General features: G+C 44.7%; 1 long non-coding RNA gene across 1 annotated transcript; it reads right to left on the reverse strand.

Moving 5' to 3' along the window:
• Positions 1-3770: 3770 nt before the first annotated feature.
• Positions 3771-15057, reverse strand: LOC134729737 (uncharacterized). The gene is made up of 2 exons (XR_010111103.1): positions 13411-15057; positions 3771-4728 (listed from the first exon to the last, which is right to left on the reverse strand). It is a non-coding gene; the product is annotated as an uncharacterized LOC134729737 (long non-coding RNA).
• Positions 15058-21191: the final 6134 nt, after the last annotated feature.

Genomic DNA, 21191 nt, shown 5'->3' on the forward strand with positions numbered 1-21191 from the left:
CACCAAGCTGGGTGAATTGGAAGAGTGTGTAGGAAGAGTATTCCTAGAGGTCATTTCTACACTAGACTAGCTAGTGATAAGTTCATGTGGAAGTAATTGTGAAGCACATACATTTATCCTGTTAAACCCAAACTAAACTTAATCCCACCCCTGAGCCAGAACACAAAAATCACGGCAGCCACTCCAGTTCTACCAGTCATGAGGGGAAGTGTGATAGAGGGAAACTGAAGTGGGTGGAGACAGTGGTCTAATTCTTGAATCTGTGTATTGATGTCATTCATCAGTTTTGGGAAAAAATTTCAGCTAGCATCACTGCAAATATTTATTCTGACCAATTTTGTCTCTCTTCTTCTCTGGGACTTCAATTACATATGTATTAGACCATTTGGTATTACCTTACATTTCTCTCACCCTCTGCTTTTTAAAAAATACTTTTTTCTTTCTATGCTTCAATTTAGAGAATTTCTACTGAGAATTTCAAGTTTACCAAAGCTTTATTTTGTTCATTCTGCTATTAAGCCCACCCACTGAATTCTCTACCTTGGTATTGTATTTTTTAGTTCTACAATTGGTTCTTTTTTGGGGTTTTGATTTCTTTGCTAAAATTCTTTATATTTTCACCCATTTTGCCCATATTTCCCTCTAAAAATGTCACCATATGTATTAATTAGTTTAAAATCTTTAGTTGCTAATGCCAACTCTGGGTCATCTGTGGGCCTGTTTCTACTGACTGCTTTTTCTTTTGATTATGGGTCATACTTCCCAGTTTATATGCATGGCTTGTAGTTTTTTTTTTTTTTTTTCTTTTTTGAGGGAGTCTCACTGTCACCAGGCTGGAGTAAAGTGGTGCAATCTCAGCTCACTGCAACCTCTGCCTGCCAGGTTCAAGTGATTCTCCTGCCTCAGCCTCCCAAGTAGCTGGGACTATAGGCGCGGCCCACAATGCCCAGCTAATTTTTGTGTTTTTAGTGGAGGTAGGGTTTCACCGTGATGGCCAGGATGGTCTTCATCTCTTGACCTTGTGATCCCCCTGCCTTGGCCTTCCAAAGTGCTGAGATTACAGGTGTGAGCCACCATGCCCGGCTGGCTTGTAGTTTTTTTATTGAATGCTGCAGTTTATGTATACCATAGCAGTGGAGACTGAGAGAAGTACTAATTTTTCTAGGAAGTGCTTGCCCTTTTGTGTGTCAGGTATCTTGGATTAGGATCTGATCTCTTCGATCTAATAATTAGTTGAGCTGAATTAGAGTTGAGGTTGTCACTCCAGTTGATTTAGTTCACCTCTGGTTTCAAATATCTTGAGTGTGAGATCTCCCTCTCTCCAGCAAGGCTATGAAATCTAAGCACCATGACACCACAACATTTCTCTCTGCTTTTCTGTGTCATCTCCTGACTTCTTGGACACCATTTATTCAATAAATTTCTATGGGAGAGAGTTGGAAGACGGACAGAGATGTCCAATGCTGTATTTGGGATTCCTCCAGGTTCAAGTCTAACACTAGCTGTGAAATTTCCAGTTAGTTTCTCCTTATTCCCCCAAATTTTATTTGCCTGTAGCAGACTTGATTTTCTGTCCATCTACAACCCCATGCTTGACAACTTACCACAGGAATGGAAGGGACCAGTTTTCTCACCTGACATGGGCTCATCCATCTCTGGAATTTAGTTTATTTGGATTTCGAATCTATAGGTTTTAAATAGTTTTAAAGAAAAAGACAATTTAATAGCTTGCCAGTGCTTTATCCTTGCTCTGCGGGAGTGGTGGTCTTTTGTGATTTTTTACATCCTAACCAGAAGTTGAAACACTTAATATCTTTTTAATTTTGTAAAATCTCCTTTTTTTCCATTTTTGCATTTTACATTTCTTTTAAGGCATTATTTGTTTTGTTTATTGGCTCTGATGTCCCTTCTAATTTAGTTTTTATTTCTGAAAAATTTCCTTTATACTTCTAATTCTGTTTTGTGTTCTGTCATCTTCATCTGTCTTTCAAATATTATATTTCTAAATGTTTCTAATTATGATTTAAATGATACTTTAAGATACTTTGATGACACCTATCATTTTCCTAGTTCTTTTTACCTCATTTCAAATATTAGGTTACATTTTCATCTTCATTGAATGTGTACCTCTCTGTTGTATTTTCATTGTCTGTAGGGCCAATATTATTGTTGTTATTAATATGTTATTATTCTGCTTTCTCTTATCATAACTTTATATTAGATTTGGCTATCATCCATTTTATTGCTTTTTTTAAAGTGAAACAAGTTTTTCTTTGTTCATAGGATGAGGCATAGGTCAAGACAGGTTTTCAAACTTCATGGGTCTACATTCCCTCTTCTGTTGTTTTTCCAAAATGATTTCAAAAATACTGCCTGTGTTTTCTGAGATCTGACATTCTGATCCCATTCCCCATTTTCTTCTAAGTCATTTCTCTTATCTGGACATTTTGTTTGCTAGCTTCGAAGACTTATAGACTGCTTCACTGTGGTCAGAATAGTATTGTGGTCTCCTTTACCCACTCAGGAACTGAACCCGGTAGAGTCATCTCCCAACCTGCCACTCTCGGATTGGAGCTCTGTGCTTTCAGTGAACACAGGTCAGCAGTGTTGTTTTTTCCTGTCCTCTGGACTGTTGGAATCCCAGTTGACTTCCCCAACTTGCCAGTTGTTTCCCTTTACACAGATCCTCATACCACGTGGGTCCTGCAGCTGTTGGTGGTTTGTGCCACACACTCTTACTGTGAGATTCTTTGGGATTCCTGGTCATTGATTTTGTTGTAGAAGTACAAAGTCTTTGATTTTGATATGCTAGTTATTCAGTCTGTTTTTATAAGGAAATTTGAGGAGATTAAATTATTACACCCTATAATCTCCCCAGAATCCTTGTCATAATTATGTTCAAAAGACTATAAAAGAAAAAAATAGTTTACTAATTATCCACCTCTGGTGCCAGTCAACTGAGATATTTCTGGAAAGGATGGTTCTCTCTCAGTTTGGTGGCTAGACAAGGTCATACACACCATCTATGGCTGTTTGCAAAGACCCCCCAAAAGCCTGATCTGGTTCCTTGACACCTTGAATTTTCTCTGTCAAGGGCTGAACTGTGTCCCCCAAAAGTCATCTGTTGAAGTCCTAACCCCCACTACCTCAGAATGTGACTGGATTTGGAGATAGGACTTTTAAGGAGGTGACTGAGGTTAAATGAGGGCACAGGAATGGGTTCTAATTTAAACTGACCGGCATCTTTGTAAGGAGAGGAGGTTAGGACACAAACAGACACAAAAGGAAGACCCTGTGTAGACTCAGGAGAAGACGCCATCTGCAAGCCAAGGAGAAGGGCTTCAGACTGAAATGAAATGAAACTCCCACTACAGACACCTTGATCTTGGACTTCCAGCCTCCAGAACTGTGAGAAAATAAATGTCTGGGCCGGGTGCAGTGGCTCATGCCTGTAATCCCAGCACATTGGGAGGCTGAGGCGGGCAGATCACAAGGTCAAGAGATCAAGACCATCCTGGCTAACATGGTGAAACCCAGTCTCTACTAAAAATACAAAAATTAGCTGGGCATGGTGGCGGGCACCTGTAGTCCCAGCTACTAGGGAGGCTGAGGCAGGAGAACGGCATGAACCCGGGAGGTGGAGCTTGCAGTGAGCTGAGATCGTGCCACTGCACTCCAGCCTGGGTGACAGAGCGAGACTCCGAGGCTCCGTCTCAAAAAAAACAAAAACAAAAACAAAAAACACATTTTGTGGAAAGAACAAGAAAGAATAAGGTAGAGTGATTTTTATTTTATTTTTTCTGTTATTTTGGCACAGGCATGACAAAGACCAGGAAGTGATTGGTCTTTTATCTGTTTTCTTATCTGTTTCTATTATGGCTGTACCTGAAAGTGTTTAAATTATACTAAGTATTTTCTTGCTCTCTGTGTCTCTCTGAGTTTTACTCCAAAGGTTTTCTGGAGAGGGCGCGCGGTGGAAACCAGACTTTGTTGGCAGAAAGAGATGGTTCAAACCTTTTGTCTGCTACTTGCTCACTGGACGTTGGGCGAGGCATCTGACATGTTTGAGCCACTGCTTCCTCATTTGTAACTGGGAAATGATGCCCTCTCAACGGATAGACATGAGCGTTACATGAGATAAAGCTGTAATTTGCTTCCTGGCCCATAACAGACCCCAAATAAATGCTATTTTCCATTTCTTCTCTTCCTTCTCCCAACCCATAGTTAGCCAGAAAAAAACCAGTTATGAACCAAAGAAAATTCCAGTTCACTGAATCCCTGTTTACATTTATGTAAATTAGAAGCATAAATGTAAATTACATTTATGTGCACTGTACTCCCAAATCAGTGTCCTCAGCAGGAGTTCAAAGAGGTGCTGCTTCCAGACTCAGGAAGTGCACCACTAGGCCGGTCCATGGACAGTCTTCTGAGCATGGGCCCCTCTCAGAAACAGAGGCTGTTTCAAGAATTCTATAGACATTGCATTTATTGGGCAACTGGCAAGCTGATGTCCCACCTAGTGGTCAGCGGGAGGTAGCCCATTTCAAGAAGAGATGAGAAGACCTTTCATAATATCTTCTGCTGGGCAGAGCCTGAAGAACTGTGTCAGCTCACCCCATTCTCTCCATTTACAGAGGCCTGGGCACGTACAGCACAAGCGTGAGGCATGACAGGTGCAGCGTGCAACATCCTCTGGCAATGAGGGTGGGGCTGGTGAGAGTCACTCTCCTGGAGAGAGAGAGAGAAAGTCATGAGATTAAGAGGCATACCTTTGAATGGTTTCCCTAAAATATAAAATATTTCAAATACACAGAAAAGTTTATAACACACAACACATTCCCCACCCAACTCTCTTGAGTGCTAACATTTTGTCACACTTGCTTTCTGTTTTATTAGAAGCAAAACAATACATATGCCGTCAAATCTCCTAAAATAGCCTTCCACGACCCTTTCTCTTCCCTGTCTTTCACCCAGTGGTAACCATCAGCTCCAATTTTGTGTGTACCTTTAATGGCATTCAAAAATTCCACTAACATCCCATGTGTGAATCCATTTTTTACATGTTTTCAAAATTTATTTTATTGATGACATGCTGTATGTATTTTTTCTATTACGAATAATGCAATGAACTTTCTTGTGCCATTTTCCCTATGGAACTTCTGCAAAAGTTTCTCTATTATTTTTTTACATGTGGAACTGCTGGATCAAAGAGCAAATGTTTTCTTTCCAGAGGTATTGTACCAAATTACCCTTCAAATCTCCAGAGGTAAGAAGACGTCATGCTCTATATTTGCACTTACGCTGAGATTGTTAGTCTTCTTAATATTTTCCATTTGATGGTTATGAAATGACATTTCATACTGTTTTGATTCATAGTTTCTTATTTAGTAGCCATATTGAACATCTTTTTATGTTTCTTGGCCTTGTATTTTTTTTCTCTTCTGAATGGTCTGTTGATATCTTTTGCCTTTTATTTTCAGTTTTGAGACAAGGTCTCGTTCTGTCATTCAGGCTGGAGTGCAGTGGCGGGATCACAGCTCACTGTAACCTTTGTCTCCCAGGTTCAAGCAATCCTGCCTCCTCAGCCTCCTGAGTAGCTGGGACTACAGGTGCACGCCACCATGGCTGGCTAATTTTTGTGTTTTTTGTAGAGACAGAGTTTTGCTATGTTGCCCAGGCTGGTCCCGAATTCCTGAGCTCAAGTGATCCTCCCACTGTGGGCCTCCCAAAGTGCCAGGCATGAGCCACTGTGCCTGGCCCCTTTTATTTTTTAGTTGGACTTTTTTCCTTATTGATTCTCAGGGTTGCCTTATATATTCCTGATAGGAATCCCCATTTTTGGTTATATGCTTTGCAAATATCTTCTCCCATCTGTATCTTATCTTTTTTATAAGTAAAAAGTTTAAAATAGAGTTACATACATTCATAAAAATGCACAAATCACAAATGTAGAGCTCAATGAATTGTTATACCCATGTAACCACCCAGATCCAAGAATTGGAATACAACTTGCCCTACTTCCTGACCATTCTAGCACCTGCCACACTCCCAAGATAAGCACCATGCAGATTTCTGAGTAACTTTGTGTTGTTTTGAACTTTATACGATGAAGTCGCACACCATATACTCTTTCGTTTTTGTTTTTTTTCACTTGATTATAAAGTTGCAAGATTCATTTATAATGTTGCATGCAGCAGTCATTGTTTATTTCCCATTTCTATTTAGTATTTCAATGTATGTTTCTACCTAGTTTCATATGAATCCATTTGAGTGTTAAAAATGTTTGGGTAGGATGGACGTGGTGGCTCATGCCTGTAATCCCAGCACTTTGGAAGGCCGAGGGAGGCAGATCACTAGAGGTCAGAAGTTCGAGACCAGCCTGGCCAATATGGTGAAACCCCATCTCTACTAAAAATACAAAAATTAGCTGGGCATAGTGGCACATGCCTGTACTCCCAGCACTTTGGGAGGCTGAGGCAGGAGAATCGCTTGAACCCAGGAATCGGAGGTTGCAGTGAGCCGAGATGGTGCCATCACATTCCAGTCTGGGCATTGCAGCGAGACTCTGTCTCAACAACAAACAACAGCAGCAGCAACAACAACAACAACAACAACAACAAGTATCTGGGTAATTTCCATGTTTGAACAATTATGAATAAAGCTGCTGTGAACATTCTGGTACATGCCTTTTGGTGCGCACAGAGCGAAAGTGCGAGGTCATAGGGCCCACGCATCCAGCTTTTGTAAAGTCTGCCTGTAATGATGCTGCGAGTGCTGAAGACCCTCCCATTTTCGACCTGTCAGGAGGTTAGCTGCTGCTGGGAGCTGCCTGGCCAAATGCTATCCTCTTAGCCCAGTGACAGTCCTGATTTAATGACTAGGAGATGTGGGGATAAAACAGCCCAGCCCCACAGGTTAATGCTGGACGTCTCTGAAGGACCATCCCAGCTTCAGAACTTCCTGAAGGATCACCTGAAGTCTCCATTTCAAAGTTGAATAGAAGCAGTCAGGACAAATACAATTTTCCCTTCTTACCAATGTAAGGGGGAAAGCAACCTTGCATTTCTGGAATCAGCTCCATTGGTCATGATGTATTTTTTATATTTTCCTTGTTATTATTGGTAGTATTTTAAAAAAGATGTTTGGACCTAACTGCATGAGGGATATTGGACTATCATTTTCTTCTCTTGCCATAAAATGAGTAGGGAAGAGTTTCCTCCTACTATATTTCTGAAAGAGATTGGTATTTTTATTTCTATTTGATAGACTTTACTGGTGGAACCATCTGGGATGAGTAATTTCTTTGTGAGAAAATTTTAAAATTACAAAATTCAATTTCTCACTATATATATATGTAGATGCTATTTCTCCTAGGTTTATAATTTGTGTCTCACAAGGAATTTGTTCATTTCATCTAAATTGTCACATTTATTGGCATAAAGTTGTTTATAATATAACTTTATTAATTTTTTACTATTTGTAGGTACTATGGTAATGAGCCCTCTTTATTCCTGATGTTGATAATCTGTGTGTTGTCTCTTCAGTTTTTTTTTTCTTAATCAGTCTATTTAGAAGTTTATCAATCAACCAGCTTTTGATTTCCTGGAAGTTTTCCTATTATTTGTCCACTTTCAATTTCACTGATTTCAGCTCTTTACTGTTTCCTTCATTCTTTTGATTTTGATATTATATTACTCCTCTTTTTTCTTCTAATTTCTTTAGGTTGATACTTAGATAACTGATGTTAGACTTTTCCTGTTTTTCAATAAAGCATACATTTCTGACTACATGGCAGCATCCCACATATTTTGATATATTTTCATTCACTCGCATTGAAATATTTCTAATTTCCTTTGTGATCTCTTCTTTGACCAAATTACTTAGAAATGTACTACTTAATTTCCAAACATTTGTGGATTTTCTAGATATCTCTTTTAGTGGCTTGTATTTTAACTTCATTGTAGTTAGAGTACATACTTGGTATGATATAAATCCTTTAAAATTTATTGAAACTGTTTCTGACACTGGATATGTTCTATAGTGAACGTTCTGTGTACACTTTTTACAAGATCTCTCTTAAATAAAATGCAAAGCTATAAAATTTCTAGAAGAAAATTTGCATAACCTTAGGTCTATTGATGAGGTTTTACATATACAACACTAAATGCATGATCCATTTAAAAAGTTTATAAGTTATTTACAAGATCTCTCTTAATTTATATAAATATACATTGAAATCAGTGCTGCCTGCATCACTGACTTTTATTTTTTATTTTTATTTGTAATTTTTTTTTTTTTGAGGCTGGAGTCATTGGCACGATCTCTGCTCACTGCAACCTCTGCCTCCTGGGTTCAAGTGATTCTCCTGCCTCGGCCTCCTGAGTAGCTGGGACTACAGGCATGCGCCACCACGCCTGGCTAATTTTTGTATTTTTAGTAGAGACGAGGTTTCACCATATTGGCCAGGCTGTTCTCGAACTCCTGACCTCGTGATCCTCCTGCCTCAGCCTCCCAAAGTGCTGGGATTAGAGGCGTGAGTCACCGCACCTGGCCCTATTTTTTATTTTTAATTTGTTATTATTTGGGTGAATTTAAGGGGTACAAGTGCAATTTTGTTACATGATTATATTGAGTAGTGGTGAAGTCTGGGATGTTAGTGTATCCGTCATCAGAATAATGTACATTGTGCCCATTAAATCATTTCTCCTCATCCACCTGCCTCCCACCCTCCACCCTTCATAGTCGCCAGTGTCCAGTAATCCACAGTCTCTGTCCATGTGTACACATCCTTTAGCTCCCATTGATAAGTGAGAACGTGTGGTATTTGTCTCTTTCTAAATCTCCACGGGTTTAACATAACCTAAAGCATCTGTTGGTAAACTCAGCGTTTCAGGTGTGAAAACTCTGAAAGTAGAGGCACCATCCAGCGAGATGAAGCAGTCAACTCTGACCCTACCCTAATGTGTGACTTAAGAGTCCTGAGCACCTGAGCACCTTACTCTGAAGATGACTGTCCCCAAGGGCATGCTGTGTCCTAGCCCAGTGTCGGTAACAGAGCTCCTTCTGCCTCATCCCTTACCCTCTTCTCCCTCTGCTCAAGAACCAGTTGTTTGGCTGTGAAAGTGGCACCACGTAGGGAAGGTAGTCACACACCCAGCCCTGAATCCTGAACTGGCTGGGCACAGGTGTGCCGTGAGAGTCTCGGAGCCTCCCACAGGGATCATCTTGCCTGCCTTGCAGGTTGGGTATGGATGATACATCACGTATGTGTGGTGCCAGCCACAGAGTGAGCAATGAACACATTCATTCATTTATTCCACAGATATTTAAGCAACTGCTTTACACCAACAACACCGTCCAGGCACTTGGGATAGGGTAGTGATTAAAATATAAAAAGGCCTGCCCACGTGGGGCTTAGATTCTAAAAAGCAGCAAAGAATATGTAAACAAATAAACATATTTCAGGTCAGGAGTTGGCTGGGGCTGCTGGAACAAACTGCCACAGGCCGGGTGGTTTGAACAACTGAAATCTCTTACTGATCTTCCTAGAGGCCGGAAGTCCGAGGTTGAGGTGTCCCTGGGGTTGGTTCCTGCTGGGGCTGTGAGGGGAAATCTGCCCAGGCCTCACCTCAGCTGTAGATGACCGGGCTGGTCCCGCCCAGGTCCAGCCTGGAAGGAGAATATCTCCTTGGTCTAAGAACCATATGCCTTGTGTGGGAAGAGATTGATAGGTGGAAGTTTCAGCGGGGGAGTAGGTGGGAGTGACTGATGTGAAGGAGAAAAACTAGCCATGAGGGACAGAAGTTGGAATGCTAGCTGTTTGTCTAGCCACCTTATCAGCATAAGCATTGCCTAGAGCAATGGGATCTGATGCCTTTTGATGCCCCTTGCAGTGAATGACTCCAGCTTCCTTTGGAAGTAAAGCGGCTTTGAGAAGTGTTTTTATTGAAGAGGGATTAATGATAGAGGATCCTTGTGTAGTGAGGAAACCTCTTGTATGGTGGTGCAGGATATGGAAGGCATATTTAGAGTCAGTATAAATATTGACATGTAGTCCCTTTGCAAGAATGAGGACTTGACTTAAGGCAATGAGTTCGGCTTGCCGAGAGGTGGTGGATGGGGGCAGAGCGATAGCCTCAATGATAGGTGTGGAAGATGCTATAGCATAGCCTGCCTTTGCTGGTGAGTGGTGATTAGGCCTAGTGGAACTGCCATCAATAAACCAAGTGTGATCAGGGTGAGGAACAGGAAAGGAGGAAATATGGGGAAATGGGGTGAATGTCAGGTGGATCAGAGAGATACAGTCATGGGGATCAGGTGTGGTATCAGGAGTAATGTGGGAGGCTGGATTGAAGGCCGGGCTAGGAACAATGGTAATTGTGGGAGACTCAACAAAGAGTGAGTACAGCTGAAGGAGCTGGGGAGCAGAAAGTATATGTGTCAGGTGTGAGGAAGAAAATAGATTTTGGAAGTTATGAGAACTGTAGAGAGTGAGTTGAGCATAGTTTGTGATTTTAAGGGCCTCTAAAAGTATTAGGGCAGTGGCGGCCGCCGCACACAGACTTGAGGGCTAGGCAAAACAGTAAGGTCAAGTTGTTTGGACAGAAAGGCTACAGGGTGCGGTCCCAGCTCTTGTGTAAGAATTCTGACCACACTAACCATGCCTAGGAAGGAAAGGAGTTGTTGTTTTGTAGGTGCTGGGGTTTGAGAGATCAGTAGGACATGATCAGCAGGGAGAGCACGTGTGTTTTTATGAGAATTATGCCGAGATGGGTAACAGATGAGGATGAAATTTGGGCTTGACTGAAGTAATGGGGGCTATCTGTGAGGGCTTGTGGCAGTACAGCCCAGGTAATTTGCTGAACCTGATGGGTGTTAGGGTCAGTCTAAATGAAAGCAAAGAAAGGCTGGGATGAAGGGTGCAAAGGGATAGTAATGAAAGCATGTTTGAGATCCAGAACAGAATAATGGGTTGTGGAGGGAGGTATTGAGGATAGGAGAGTATATGGGTTTGGCACCACGGGGTGGATAGGCAAAACAACTTGGTCAATAAGGCGCAGATCCTGAACTAACCTGTAAGGCTTGTCTGGTTCTAGGACAGGTAAAATGGGGGAATTATAAGGAGAGTTTATAGGCTTTAAAAGGCTATGCTGTAACAGGTGAGTGATAACAGGCTTTAATCCTTTTAAAGCGTGCTGTGGGATGGGATGTTGGCATTGAGCAGGGTAAGGGTGATTAGGTTTTAATGAGATGGTAAGGGGTGCATGATCGGTCGCCAAGGAGGGAGTAGAGGTATCCTATACTTGTGGGCTAAGGTCGGGGGAAACAAGAGGAGGACGCAAAGGAGGCTTTGGATTGGGAAGAAGGTTGGCAATGAGATGTGGCTATAGTCCAGGAATAGTCAGGGAAGCAGATAATTTAGTTAAAGTGTCTCGGCCTAATAAGGGAACTGGGCAGGTGGGGATAATTAAAAATAAGTGCTGAAAACAGTATCGTCTAAGTTGGTGCCAGAGTTGGGGAGTTTCAAGAGGTTTAGAAGCCTGGCCGTCAATACCCACAACAGTTATGGAGGCAAGGGAAACAGGCCTCTGAAAAGGAGGTAATGTGGAGTGGGTAGTCTCCGTATTGACTAAGAAGGGGATGGACTTTCCCTCCACCATGAAAGTTACCCAAAGCTCGGCATCCGTGATGGTCTAGGGGGCTTCTGAGGCGATTGGGCAGTGTCAGTCTTCAGCTGCTAAGCCGAGAAGATCTGGGAAGCAGTCAGTCAGAGAGCCTTGGGCCAGAGTTCCAGGGGCTCTGGGAGTGGCTGTCAGGTGAGTTGAACAGTCCGATTTTCAGTGGGGGTCCTGCACAGATGGAACGCGGCTTAGGAGGAATCCTGGGCTGCAGGCATTCCTTGGCCTGGTGGCCAGGTTTCTGGCACTTGTAGCATGCTCCTGGGGGAGGAGGTTCTGGAGGAACCCCTGGAAGCTGTGGTTCAGGCGTTTGGAGTTCTTGTGTCCTGGAGATGTGGCTGGGGTTTGTCTCACAGTGGAGGCAAGGAATTGCAACTCAGAAATATGTTGGTACTTGGCTGCTTCTACTCTATTATTGTACACCTTGAAGGTGAGGTTAATTAAGTCCTGTTGTGGGGTTTGAGGGCCGGAACTTAATTTTTGGAGTTTTATTTAATGTCGGGAGCAGATTGGGTAATAAAATGTATATTGAGAATAAGACGGCCTTTTGACCTTTTAGGGTCTAGGGCTGTAAAGCGTCTCAGGGTTGCTGCCGAACGAGCCATGAACTGGGCTGGGTTTTTCATATTTGATGAAAGAGCCTAAACGCTAACTGATTTGGGAGAGGCCGGATAAAGAAAAAGGAGCATTAACCTTGACTATGCCTTTAGCTCCAGCCACCCTTTTTAAGAGGAAATTGCTGGGCTGATGGGGGAGGGCTAGTCACCGAACGAAACTGTAAGCCAGACTGGTGTGAGGAGGGGAGGTGATAAAAGGATTATAAGGTGGAAGAGCGGAGGCTGAGGAAGAATTGGGACCTAGCTCAGCCTGGCAAGGAGGGGAGGGGTCAGATGGGTCTGTAGAAAAGGAAGATTAGAAGGACTCAGCGATGCTTGGGGTTGGGACTGAGGGGACAGGCAGGAGGGAAAGAAGGAAGATTTGGGACGACTTGCATTGGGAACAGAGACTAGACAGGGACTGATGTGTAAAAGGATGCCTGGATGTCAGGCACCTCAGACCGTTTGCCTATTTTACAACAAGAATTATTTATATCTTGTAGAATGGAAAAATTGAAAGTGCCGTTTTCTGGCTATTTGGAACCATTGTCAAGTTCATATTGGGGTCAGGTGGCATTGCAGAAGAAAATAAGGCATTTAGGTTTTAGGTCAGGTGTGAGTTGAAGAGGTTTTAGGTTTTTAAGAACACAGGCTAAGGGAGAAGGGGGAATGGAGGGCGGAAGCTTGCCCATAGTGAAGGAGGTAAGCCCAGAGAAAAGAGAGTAGAGACACGGAGAGAAGGGGTGGGGGGTTCTTGACCCCCAGAAAAGCGGAGAAGGGGTAGCGACACAGAGAGAAGGGGTTGGGGGGTTGTTGCCCCCCAGAAAGGCGGTACTTGCCGCTAAGGGTGAAGGACCAAGGCAGGCGTCCCCGCGTGGTAAAACACCTCTGAAACGTGGGTGAATGATCAGGCAGGCGTCCCCGCGTGATTAAACACCAAGGGAAGACTTCTTGAGTCCGTGACTGGCGCTGGAGTTTTGGGTCCACAGATAAAACGCGTCCCTTCGTCTCTACCAGAAAAGGAAAGGAACTGAAATTAAGGGAGAGATTGAAGTGTGGTGCCAAGATTGAAAGGAGAAAGAGGTTGAGGGACAGTGAGAGAGGTTGGAGAAGAGAGTAAAAACAAGGCCACTTACCGGAGTTAAAATTGGTGAGATGTTCCTTGGGCTGGTTAGTCTGAGGACCAGAGGTCATAGGTGGATCTTTCTCATGGAGCAAAGAGCAGGAGGACAGGGGATTGATCTCCCAAGGGAGGCCCCCGATCCGAGTCACGGCACCAAAATTTCACTCGCGTCCTTGTGAAGAGACCACCAAACCGGCTTTGTGTGAGCAACAAGGCTGTTTATTTCACGTGGGTGTGGGTGGGCTGAGTCCGAAAAGAGAGTCAGCGAAGGGAGATAGGGGTGGGGCCATTTCATAAGATTTGGGTAGGTAAAGGAAAATTACAGTCAAAGGAGGGTTGTTCTCTGGCGGGCAGGAGTGGGGGTCACAAGGTGCTCAGTAGGGGAGCTTTTGAGCCAGAATGAGCCAGGAGAAGGAATTTCACAAGATAATGTCATCAGTTAAGACAGGAACAGGCCATTTTCACTTCTTTTGTGGTGGAATGTCATCAGTTAAGGCAGGAACCGGACATCTGGATGTGTATGTGCAGGTCACAGGGGATATGATGGCTTAGCTTGGGCTCAGAGGCCTGACATCCTCTCAACCCCCAACTAATTACATTTGCAAAGACCCTATTTTAAAATAAGGTCACATCCTGAGGTTCTGGGTAGATGTGAAATTTGGGGGATACTATTCAACCCCTTACAGGCATTCACACTGGGCTCAGCATGTGGTAGCAAGGTAGTCACCCCCAGTGGCTGGAAGCTCCTTCCTTTAGGCCTGAGACAGGCCCTGAGAGTCCTGGTCCCGACCTGGTGAGCCCTGCTCCTGCCCCAGATGACCCCTCATGACCCCTAATCTTTGGGGACAAGCCTGCTGACACTGACCAGGCTGGAGGACATTTGTTTGCTCCCCTCCTCCAGCACCCAGGGCAGCCCTGGAGTTTTTTCTAGCTTTCCCCGATTCTTTTTTCAGCCCTATTTTATTTTCTGCATCTTTTTTTCCTATATCTCAAGTAGCCTGCAATCAAACCAAAGCCATGGTCTGAATGTTGTGGTTATTGAGAGGGTAAAGTTTTTTATTTTTATTTTTAGAGATGGCATCTCTCACTGTTACCCAGGCTGGAGTGCAGTGGTGTGATCCTTTGGACTCAATTGATCCTCCCGCTTCAGCCTCTTGAGTAGCTGAGTCTACAGGCATGCACCACTGTGGAGTCCAAATTAGTAAGCAACAATGAGAAAGGGGCCCCCTGTGGGGAGAGCCATTGTTCTGAGAGACCAGTAATCACAGACAACCCACTAGCACAACATCCTGTTCCCAAATACGTCGCGCCACACAGCGCCAGCAGCACAACCTCATTCTGCACATAGCCCCCTCCAGTGTGAACCTATCAAACTTCCCTCCAGCCCCTGCCTCTCTGCACACAGCCCTTTCTCTGCTGTGCTGTCCATTAAACCCTTGCAACATTTCTCTGTACCTTACCTAATAAATTGGCCTTTCTTTACTTACAACTGTCTTGGTAAAATCTTCTACCACCTGTGATGCTGGCCCCAGCCAGTCGCACCCACGACAGCCACCATGTCCGGCTTTAAAAAAAAATTTTTGTAGATATGGGGTCTTGCCATGTTGCCCAGGCTGGTCTTGAACTCCTGGCTTCAAATGATCCTCCTGCCTCAGCCATCTAATATGCTGGGATTACAAGCGCAAGCCACCGTGCCTAGCCTGCAAACGTTTTTCTAAACGTTAAAGCAATCATTTGTTTAAAACTATTTTTAATTTGAAAATTTACAATACGTAAATGCGTGAAATTGTTGTGGGCTGCAAAAATGCTCATACTGAGTTCTTTCTGTCTGTCCCCTCTCGACTCGGTTATCAATTCCTGCACCCCCTTGGGCTCTGTCAGGATTGCATCCTGCCTGCTTTGTACACATGGAACAGACTTCTGGGTTCTTGGCAGCCCTAAGGGATCAGGCTCTAGTGAGTGATCACAGCCAGCGCTGCCTTCCTTTCAGGCCCTGGTGCTTCTCTGTTTATGTGCCTTATGGCTTCTGCAGCGCTGCGATGCCTGGAGGAAGAATTTCCCACTTAGAGGCTTACTGCTCTGTGCACAGACATGCGAGTTGCAGAATGAGTGTCTAATTTGGCGTGGCCCATGAAGGGTGAAGGCTCAGCCCCAGGTCTTGGTTTACCTTCAGCTGCTGGCAATGGAGGTGAGGGGGAGGGTGGGGCTGTGGGTTTCCACTTAATTTGTTTCTCCTGGATCTTTGGCCCTGGCAGCCTCCCTTCCGCATTTCGAGGTATGGATAAACCCCCGGAGAAGGTTTGTTCAGATTCCACTTGACACCAGTTATCTCGGTCACCCTGTGTCTGAGTGCCGGCTAAGTAGCTGTCCGCCTGCATTTCCCATTGCAGTCTTCTCACTTCCAGGGCTTGTTAGGGTGCATTAGCCAGAGCTAATTAGCAGTGAGATCGTTGCTGTGGCTCAGAGGGTTTCATAGGGCGGCTCTTCGTGGCTTCAGCATGGGTGCAAACCAAGGGATGACGCGAATAGCGATCCTGACAGTTGTGTTTTCATCAGGGAGCTGCTGTGATCCTCTCGTTGGAATGCCGTGAATATGATGTGGTTCTGTCTTCCTTGTTGCTACTTGTTGGCGGGGAAGTGATGTGTGAATTCGGAGAAGGAAGCAGAGGAGGGCCGGGTGGGCGTTGCCCTGGGCAGGTGCTGCAGAGGGAGGGGACAGTGTGGAAACTGGGCTGAGGGAGTTAACCCCTCTCACCAGGCCCCTTCCCAGCCCAGCGTCCGCAGAAGTGGAAGGGAAATGGCAGTGAGGCCTCATGTGGCAGGTGGTTTTCCAAAGCTAACTACAAAGCTGTTGCCACGCCTATGGTCTTCTGTGAACTTGCCACCCTGTGATGGTGGAGCCTCTGCGTGGTGGAATCTGACTGCATGGAGCATCGGAATATGGTGAAAAATCACTCCATTCCTCGTGTGGATAGGTAAACCAAAAATAAAATTCTAACCCCGCCCCCCGCCCTCCCCATCTGAAGGGACCCCTCCCCTTGGCAAGGGTATTGGAAGGCTAACCTGAGGGACTGGTTCAGGCCACGACGTGGGGCGGGGGCTGGACATGCCTCACTATCCCCTCCTCCCTTTCAGAATGACTGATAGAACAGGCTCTTTCAGTCTAATGAGAAACATTTACAATCTCTTCTCTCTGAAGCCTGCTACCTGGTAGCTTCATCTGCATGATAAAACTTTGGTTTCCACAACCCCTTAACATAACCCAGACACTCCTTTCTATTGATGCCAGGTCTTTAGATAGTAACTTAACTCCTTCAACCAGGAGTTGAACCAGGAGTTTTCTGATTGCCAATCAGAAAAAATGTAAATCTAACTATAACCTGGAAGCCCCCTCCCCGCTTCCAGTTGTCCCGCCTTTCTGGACAAAACCAATGTTTATCCAACATGAACTTGATGTCTAGTGTCTCCCTAAAGTGTGTAAAACTAGGCTGTGCCCTGACCACCTTGGGCACATGTTCTCAGGGTCTCCTGGGGCTGTGTTATGGGCAGAGTTTGGCTCTTTTCACTGACAGACATTAACGTTAACTGAGGTGCTTCAGCTTCTAGCCCCTTGGAAGCTGCCGTCCTGTAAGGAGGGGCACCTGGAGACTTCCCGACTGGGAAGAGCTCACATCTTGTGGAGTTTGGGGGCTGCGGAGACAGAGCAAGACAAGGAGGCTGAGGCACCCGCTGATGGTGCTTGGGTCAGAGACACATCCTCTGTGCCTGTCCTCCCAATCCCTGACCTGTAAAATCATGAGAAAATAAAGGATGATTTGAAGCCTTGAAGTGTGGGGAGGCTGCCTATGGAGCAACCACATCACCGGAGCATCCAGCCAAGACAAGGCTGGGATGTGGATGAGGTTGTAAGATGAGCTGCCCAATAGCCTGGTGGATGGGGATTTCAGCGGCTCTCCCAGGCAAAGAGAGGGGCATCTGGCAGGGCCCAGTGAGGACTCTGGCTTCCTGTGCAGCCTGGTGGAGGCCCCCATCTCACTGCCTCTGGGTGTGAGAGGGGACTGAGCAAGAGCAACTCACTGTCCGCTTGCTGGGAAGCTCAACGTTCATCTCCCCACTTAGCAAATGCATCCCGATTACGTGTCCACAGGCCTGCTGAGACAGGAGGAGCAAACAGGTGACCTGGGCCCTCAGCAACTGATGGTGTAGTGGCACGTCCCAAGAAATCCCTGCACATCCCTGGGAGGGGCAGGCGCGTTTCCATGGGTCACTCAGAGTGGGGAGTGCAACCCAGATGGTGGCTGCTCCACCAAGAGCCTCCCTTAGCTGGTACCTCTCTGGATGCTCCTCTGGGGAGTCTTAGCGATGGAAGCAATATGGCCATCAAGGTATCATAGCTGGGTCATGACATGAGCACCTCCTGAATCCAAGTGGATAAATACAGGCGAGATTTCCTTAGGGGCTTTGAGGCACCACTTGTTGAGACCCCTCTCCCTCGAGGAACAGGGAGTCATGTTTAGGGACTAAGCCCTGATCTTTTTCCCTTCGTCTTTGTTATCCTTGGCAGTAGCCCTGAGCCCTCCTGTAAAAAGTAAAGTAGAGGTTCCTCTTCAAAGATTTTCTCCCCATTTAATTAGGAATGAATAGTAACTTCTCTTAAAAGCAAAATTTATTCAAAGACCTGCACTAACATTCTTAAATATCTGCTAGCCGTAATAAAGAAATCAATATGCTTTATGTTCTTAGCTCCCACAATTTAGCCTAAATATTTGCCACGACATGCTTATACTGGTCCAAGCAAGCATTAGGTCATAGCCTGTTCCTCTTCCTTATTTGAAGGTGGTTTTACCTTTCTCAGCATTCCACAAGTTACTTCCTCCTTCCTCTGTTCTCCTCTGCCTTTGCCTGTTTTAAAAAGTTCTAAGTTGCTAGCCAATCGAGACAAATACGGAATGTGAGGTCCCGTTCCAGCCAGTGGAAACCGGACACAGCAGTAGGGTGGACGCATCAGGTTATAAATGATCCCGTCTCCTTTGTTTGGTGTATTGTCGTGGCAAAACTGCTGGTGAGTGTACCCTTTCTGCAGAAAGTATAAAAATGGCCTTGCTAAAAAAATTAAATTTATGTTCAAGTGCTATTTCTTTTTTCTTTTTTTTTTTTTTGAGACAGAGTCTTGCTCTGTCGACTAGGCTGGAGTGCAGTGGTGTGATCCCGGCTCACGGCAACCTCCGCCTTCTGAGTTCAAGCAATTCTCTGCCTCACCCTCCCAAGTAGCTGGGACTACAGGCACATGCCGCCACGCCCGGCTAATTTTTTTGTATTTTTAGTAGAGACGGAGTTTCACCGTGTTAGCCAGGATGGTCTGGATCTCCTGACCTCGTGATCCGCCCACCTCGGCCTTCCAGAGTGCTGGGATTATAGGCGTGAGCCACCGCGTCCGGCCCAAGTGCTATTTCTTTACGGCACCGGGAAACAAGCATTTTAAACACCTCCTGACTCACTGAAGCCAGTTTTTGTTACTGGGCAAGAAGGAATGGCTGAAGATCCCCCACAACGTGGTGCCTTCTCTTCCCAGCAGCTCGTGCCTTATGGTGTGAGACGCAGCCCCAAGGACTTTTCCTCAGGAGGAGGCTCATCTTATCCTGGGGCTTGTGGGTTTTGTCCTGGGCTCAGGAGGGCACTGCAAGTTTATAAAATAAAACCTCAGATTTCTTTAATAATAGGGAATTAAAAGGGAGTGGATAAACTTAATGTAAAGACAATTCACAAATGTTTTAATCAATAGTTGTATTACTCCACCCTCACGCTGCAAATAAAGACGTACCTGAGACTAGGTAATTTATTTTAAAAAAAGAGGTTTAATGGGCTCACAGTTCCACGTGGCTGGGGAGGCCTCACAATCATGGCGGAAGGTGAAGGAGGAGCAAAGTTATATCTTACATAGCAGGCAAGAGAGCATGTGGAGGGGAGCTTCCCTTTATAAAACCATCAGATCTCATGAGACGTATTCACTATCGTGAGAATGATAAGGGAAAAACTACCCCCATAATTCAATTACCTCCCACTGGGTCCCTCCCACGACACGTGGGGATTATGGGAGTTACGATTCAAGATGAGATTTGGGTGGGGACACAGCCAAACCGTATCAATAGTTTAATCAAAGCTACTTATGGAGAGCTAATTTGAAACTTCCTTCTGTTTCTTGTTCTGGACGTGTGCGTTACGATGTTATCACCAACTCTCCAGCAGCAGTGGGATGAGCTGGGAAGTTCATCATCATTTCTATGACTGATTGAGATTTGATTCTGTCTGATTTCATGCCTGCATGGGCACATTTTTCAAACAGTGTGTGGTCGGCCCGTTCCTCGTATTCATTCATGGCTTCTGTGTGAGGACACCTGTGGTCAGTGTTAAGGGGACAATGTGCCCAGCAGGGATGATAAAGCTGTGGGCATCTTAGTGAGGTTCTTGGGGTAGCTCCTCACCCCTTGATCACCCCAAGGGCCACGTGGCTTGCCCCTGAACCTCCCTTCGCGTCCAGCTTCCTGGGCTGGTCAAACACTGATTCCAAAGGAACACTCACACCTTGGTCTGCTTGAGGGCTGCAGAATCGTGTGTGGAAGTTTGGCAGCTCCTTGGCAAGTCTGCTCCTTCCCCAGCAAATGGAAACACCATTCTGAACACCTGGGCATTGTCTCTGATGTCCCTTTTCATCTCCCTACTCTCACACAATCCAGCTGCCTCTCTCTGCCTTCCACGGATATTAAGAACGTCCACCATCTCCTGAGTCCAAGCCCTTCTCACTCACCTCTTTCTTGAACTAATTTCTTCCTGTTTTTTTCCAGTCCTCCCTTCTGTTCATGTCTCTCCTCTGCACACTTCCATTTTCTGGTTCAGAAAATGTCACCGTCCCAGTCACACTTGCCTTATGGCTGTTGTGTCATAAATACAGTTGACACTTGAACAACATGAGTTTGAACTGCATGGATTCACTTATACATGTATTTTTTCAATACAAATATATTTTAAAATTTTGGAGATTTGCAACAATTTGAAAACACTTGCAGATGAACAGCATAGCATAGAAATATTGAAAAATTGAGAAAAAGGTATGTCATGAATGCATAAAACATATGCAGATACTAGTCTATTTTAACCTTTACTGCCATAAAATATACACAAATCTATTATAAAAGGTTAAAGTTTATCAAAGCTTATGCACATGAACACTTATAGACCATATAGGGAGCCATTCAGTAGAGAGAAATGTAAGCGAACGTAAAGGTGTGCTATTTAATCACAACTGCATACACACTGTACCACTGCACTAATTTCAGAGCCACCTCCTGTTGTGATTGTGGTGAGCCCAAGTGTTGTGAGGATCTGCTTAAAATGCCATGTGATGCTCATCCTGTCTGTGTGAGCAGTTCATTTCTCCAGGAAATTGTGCATCACAGGAAAAAGTGATCTCTCGAGTATCCTGTGAATTTTATGTCGTGTCTGGTGCAATATTGTAAACATTGAATAACATCATGGGACCCATGCGAAGTTCCACTAGTGGTGCTGGAAGTGCTCCCAAGAAGCAGACAAAAGTCATGACATGCCAAGGAAAAGTTGACTTGCTACAGAACTCGGATTGAGGCCTGCCGCTGTGGTTGCTGCCATTTCAGACAGATGATCCAGCTTGTAAACAGATGACATAAACTTATGGTATTGATGATAGGGCATAGTACTGTCCATGTACTTTCTCTTCCTTATGATTTTCTTAACAATGTTTTCTTTTTTTCTAGTTTACTT

The sequence above is a fragment of the Pan paniscus genome, chromosome 22, assembly GCF_029289425.2.
Source record: "Pan paniscus chromosome 22, NHGRI_mPanPan1-v2.0_pri, whole genome shotgun sequence".
Lineage (NCBI taxonomy): Eukaryota > Metazoa > Chordata > Mammalia > Primates > Hominidae > Pan > Pan paniscus.